This window comes from Balaenoptera acutorostrata, chromosome 14 (assembly GCF_949987535.1).
Source record: "Balaenoptera acutorostrata chromosome 14, mBalAcu1.1, whole genome shotgun sequence".
NCBI classification, from domain to species: Eukaryota; Metazoa; Chordata; class Mammalia; order Artiodactyla; family Balaenopteridae; genus Balaenoptera; species Balaenoptera acutorostrata.
In genome coordinates, this window is record NC_080077.1 from 57,642,958 (window position 1) to 57,648,823 (window position 5,866).

The 5,866-nt window shown below is 35.3% G+C and overlaps 1 pseudogene; it reads left to right on the top strand.

Annotated features, from left to right (window-relative positions):
- Positions 1-205: 205 nt before the first annotated feature.
- Positions 206-1,023, top strand: LOC102997163 (heterogeneous nuclear ribonucleoprotein D0-like; annotated as a pseudogene).
- The last annotated feature ends 4,843 nt before the right edge of the window (positions 1,024-5,866 follow it).

Sequence of the window (5,866 nt, forward strand, 5' to 3'; positions counted from 1 at the left end):
TTATAGATTTTTTTCTGAGGGCTACAATAGGTTTTTTAAAATACATTTTTGGTGTACAGTTCTATGAATTTTAACACATGTATAGATACATGTAACCATACAGCAATCTGGGTACAGAACAGATCCATTACCACAAAACACTACCGTGTAATATTCTTTTTTAAGTCACACCATCCTCCTAACTACTACCGTCCTCCTACACTCTGAAGCAGTGATGGCACAGCAAGAAGAATGGAAAATGTTTATAGGAGGCCTTCGCTGGGATACTACAAAGAAAGATCTGAAGGACTACTTCTCCAAATTTGGTGAAGTCGTAGACTGCACTCTGAAGTTAGATCTTATCACAGAGCGATCAAGGGGTTTTGGCTTTGTGCTATTTAAAGAGTCGGAGAGTGTAGATAAGGTCATGGATCAGAAAGAACATAAATTGAATGGGAAGGTGATTGATCCTAAGAGGGCCAAAGCCATGAAAACAAAAGAGCCTGTTAAAAAATTTTTGTTGGTGGCCTTTCTCCAGATACACCTGAAGAGAAAATAAGGGAGTATTTTGGTGGTTTTGGTGAGGTTGAATCCATAGAGCTCCCCATGGACAACAAGACCAATAAGAGGCGTGGATTCTGCTTTATTACCTTTAAGGAAGAGGAACCAGTGAAGAAGATAATGGAAGAGAAATACCACAATGTTGGTCTTAGGAAATTGAAATAAAAGTAGCTATGTCGAAGGAACAGTATCAGCAACAGCAACAGTGGAGATCTAGAGGAGGATTTGCGGGAAGAGCTCATGGAAGAGGTGGTGACCAGCAGAGTGGGAAAGCATCCAGGCGAGGTGGTCATCAAAATAGCTACAAACCGTACTAAATTATTCCATCTGCAACTTATCCCCAACAGGTGGTGAAGCAGTATTTTCCAAATTGAAGATTCATTTGAAGGTGGCTCCTGCCACCTGCTAATAGCAGTTCAAACTAAATTTTTTGTGTCAAGTCCCCAAATGGAAGTATGATGTTGGGTCCCTCTGAAGTTTAATTCTGAGTTCTCATTAAAATAATTTTGCTTTCATTGTTTTATTTCTAATTGCTCTGCTTCACAATCAATTTGTGTTTTATGCCTCCCCCCCAGTCTCACGTTAAAAGCCCAGTGTGACAGTGTCATGATGTAGTAGTGTCTTACTGGTTTTTTAATAAATCATTTTGTATTAAAAAAAAAAAAAAAAGAGTAGGTTGGTAGGTAACTCCTACCATCCTGCTACCTACTCTCTGTCATTACAGATGTATCGTCTTGTAAATGTCATACAAATGGAATCAAACAGTATATGAACTTTTGAGATTGGCTTATCTCACTTGCATAATGCTTCTGTGATTCATCCATGGTGAAGAATGTTAAGGTTGTTTCTAGTTTTTTTGAATTATGACTTATGTGAATACTCATGTACAGGTTTTTGCTTGAAGATAAGTTTTTCTTTCTTTAGGTTAGTACACAGTAATGTGATTACTGGGTCATATAGGTAACTATGTGTTTATCTTTATTAGAAACTGCCATACTCTTTTCAGAGTAGCTGCATCATTTTCCATAACCAAGGGCAATACATGAGAGTTCCAGTTGTTCTACATCTTTGTTATCACTTGAGATTATCAATAATTTTTATTTTAGCCATCTTAAAAGGTGTTATAGTGGCTCTCATTATGGTTTTCATTTGCATTTCCCTCCTCACTAATAATGTTGAACAAATTTTATGTCTTTTTTTAACTTTTATATATCTTCTTTGATAAAGTATCTGTTCAAGTCTTGTACCCACTTTTGCTAATTGTGGTTTTTGTTTTATTTCTGTTGAGTATTGAGAGTTCTTTATATGTTCCAGTTAAAATTCTTTTGTCAGATGTGCGATGGCAAATATTCTCTCCCAGTCTGTTGCTCCCTGTCACATTTAAGAATTCATTGTCTAACACCAGACCACAAAGATTTTTATCTTATTTTTTTCCCTCCAATGTTTTATAAGTTTACTTTTTACATTTACATTTATAATCTACTTTGACTTATAGTGTAAGGTGGGAGGTTTAGGTTGAGTTTAGTTATTAGCTTATGGATTCCACTTGTTCCATCATCAACTGTTTAAAGGATAGTCCTTATCCATTGAATTGCCTTTACCTCTCTGTCAAAATATATTGGCCATATGTGTGTGAGTCTACCTTTTGATTCTCTTTTTTTGTTTCATTGGTCTAGGTATCTATTCTTTGCCAATAGCATACTCATAATAGTTTACTGTGCATTACAACTGTATTTTATAAATCCTGAGTTTGTGCATAAATTTTGCATGTATTCTTTAATATTCTACTAGGTATTAAATTATAGAAAACATCACATAAACCTGGCATTTAATCTGGGCTATTCTACTTAACAGAGAAACTACGACTTTGTATAAGTTATATAGAGGATATAATCTCCATTTCCTCATCTTTAACATTGTCATACATTATCCAAATTATAGGAGTGATGTAAGTGTTAATTGAGTTAGCTTTTTCATAGTAAATAACATTTAATATATGTTCCCAACAAGTGTTATTTCTTTTTGCTCTTTATTCTACCCTAGCATTATGCATCCACCTGATTTTATTGGATATTATTTCAAGAAAAGTAACCCTTTAAAAATACATAAAGCATGGGAAAAGCAATAAACTAATATAAATATAATTAATACAATTTTCTGCATAACTGCAGAAAAAACAATATAATATGAGGCTTTCAGAGAAGAATTACTATTTTCCACTTGTTACCTTGAGCTAGGGACAAAAACAAAAGAGAACATATCATGCAGCTCGGTACCCTTTAGATTTAGTGCACAGAGAACTAATCCATCTGTTTATGGTTCCTTTTTTTGTCCCCTGATAACACTTAGTTAAAAGACACATGCTTCAACCTTCAAGATAAATTATCCTTTCAATTCTTAATGGTTTTAAGTGATAAAATCTAAGAGCAAATCAGTGTGTGCATTAAAACTGGTGACATCTATGCCTTTGACTTGCTGAATGATTATCAAGATATTTAAAGGTTAAATGGTTATTTATACATAGATGAAGTTCATGAATACACTCATCGTTGCTCTCAACATTTGAGTGCCATATACGAATAAGTGGGTAGATGAGGCAGAAGAATGGTTCAAATGAGAAATAAAAATTAATAAATGTACAAGGTTCAAAGAATTTGATGTCTACATTCAATGTAGTAGTCATCTTAACAAAAACAGAAAATTTGGAGAGGGGAAACTGATTTTATGAAAGATATTTCCTCTATAAATTGCATTTTAGTTCACATCTGGGAGAAGGCCCAGAGGCAACCTCAATAAACATGCATTGGAACATTTTTCTAAGAAAGAACTCAAGCTGTGTTCTAGTAATTTAATTTTCTGCCCCTTATTTCAACACAACAGTAAAAATATTCACTGTTTAAGATTGCTATAACTGTTCTCAGAACCTATGTTTTGGGACTCTTTTAGGTTATATGATAATAATTCAGTGTTCATGAGAACACATTAGCTAGGATGGCTACAGACAAAATAAAAATTACTTTTTTTTTTTTTCTTTTGGTAAATGTTCCCATACAGGCTGGGTTGAGTCTTCTATTCCCACCAATGAGGTCAACAAACAAACATAAGAAACATAGTGGGATGGTAAGATTTCATAAGCTTTGTTTTAAGCCATATATAAATCTATTGCTAGGCATTTTTCTGAGTAAAAACGTGTGTGTGTGTGTGTGTGTATACACACATATACATATACATATACATATACATATACATATACATATATATATCAGATGATTGACCTAAAATCACTGCCAGAAAGAAAAATTCCACCTTAACTCTGAAAATTCTGAAAAGAAACGTGGTTTTTCAGAGGACTGAACATGGAACAAATTAAAAATGAGCACAGTTCTTGGGCTTAAGCTTTACAAGTCATCATGGCTGGGCAAGAAAATGGTGCATGAAAAAACATCTGTTTCCATATTAACTGGTAATAGGAATAAGAGACAAAGAGGGAAGTTTAGGGTTTTACAGGAAAAGATGGCAAAAAAATAATGAAAATACCAGAGTTGGCATAACACCTCTTCCAAATAGCAAAACTCAGCACAAAAAAGAAAATTACAAGGAATGATTTAACATTCGTATCAGTTAGGGTTCTCTAGAGAAACAGAACCAATGAGATACCAATAGATGATTGATAGACAGATAGATGAAGAGATTTATTATGAGAATTAGCTCACACAATTATGGAAGCTGACTTAAGCTTTCTCCAAGCTAGAGAAGCAGAAAAGTAGGTACTATAATTCATTCTGAGTATGAAGGCCTGAGAACCAGGGGAGCCACTGATGTAACTCCTAGTCCAAAGCCAAACACCTAAGAAACTGGGGGGACATTGGTGTACCTCCTAGAGTCCAAAGGCCCGAGAATCAGGAGCCCTGATGTAAGAGAGCAGGAAAAGATGGATGTCCCAGCTCAAGAAGAGATAGCGAGAATTTATCCTTCTCCACCTTCTTGTATTTGAGCCTTCAACAGATTGGATGATGACTCTCAATACTGTTAAGTATGACTCTTCTTTACTCAGTCTACTAACTCTTTAGAAACATCTTCACAAACACACCCATAAATAATATTTCACCAGGTCTCTGGGCTTCTCTTAGCCAAGTCAAGTTGGCTCATAAAATTAACCATTAATAATATTAATTTAAAATCCCAAAGAAATGTTTATTCAACAACTTTAAGTTTATTCAACAACTTTAAGAAAGTAATACATCACGAACAACTGGCATTTATTCCAGTAACACAAGCTTGGTTTAATATCTGAAAATCTATTAAGCCAACATGCCATTAATGTATCTAAGGAGAAAAATCATATGATTATCTCTAAAGATGATGAAGTCTTTGACAAAATTAAATACTTGCTCCTCATAAAAATATAGCTAGGAAGATACAAATTGATGCATATTTCCTTAACAAGATAAAAGCAAGAAAAATTAGTTATAAAACCAGTATTTTACTTAACAGAGAAAAAGAGGTATTACCACTAAGATCAGAAACAAAGATGCCAACTAAAACTTTAGTATTTAAAACTGTATTGGTTAAAAAAAAAAAAACAAAAAACAAAAAAAAAACTGTATTGGGCGCTTCCCTGGTGGCGCAGTGGTTGAGAATCTGCCTGCCAATGCAGGGGCCACGGGTTCGAGCCCTGGTCTGGGAAGATCCCACATGCCGCGGAGCAACTAGGCCCGTGAGCCACAATTACTGAGCCTGCGCGTCTGGAGCCTGTGCTCCGTAACAAGAGAGGCCGCGATAATGAGAGGCCTGCGCACCGCGATGAAGAATGGCCCCCACTTGCCACAACTAGAGAAAGCCCTCGCACAGAAACGAAGACCCAACACAGCCATAAATAAATAAATAAACCCAAAGTTAAAAAAAAAAAAAACAACTGTATTGGTAATATAGAAATCTAGAAAAATGGAATCTAGAAAAATGGTACAGATGAACCTATTTGTACAGCAGGAATAGAAAAGTAGACATAGAAAACGGACATGAGGACACAGCGGGGAAAGGGGAGGGTGGGACAAACTAGGAGATTAGGTTTGACATAAATACACTATCATGTGTAAAATAGATAGCTAGTGAGAACCTGCTGTGTAACACAGGGAGCTTAGTTCGTGCTCTGTGACAACCTAGATGGGTGGGATGGGTGGGATGGGTGGGATGGGGGTGGGTGGGAGGGAGGTCCAAAAGGGAGGGGATATAGGTATACAAAAAAATAAATAAATAAATTTAAAAAACTGTATTGGAAATATCTGCCAAACCAATTAGAAACAATAAATAAATTAGTGCCGCAAAT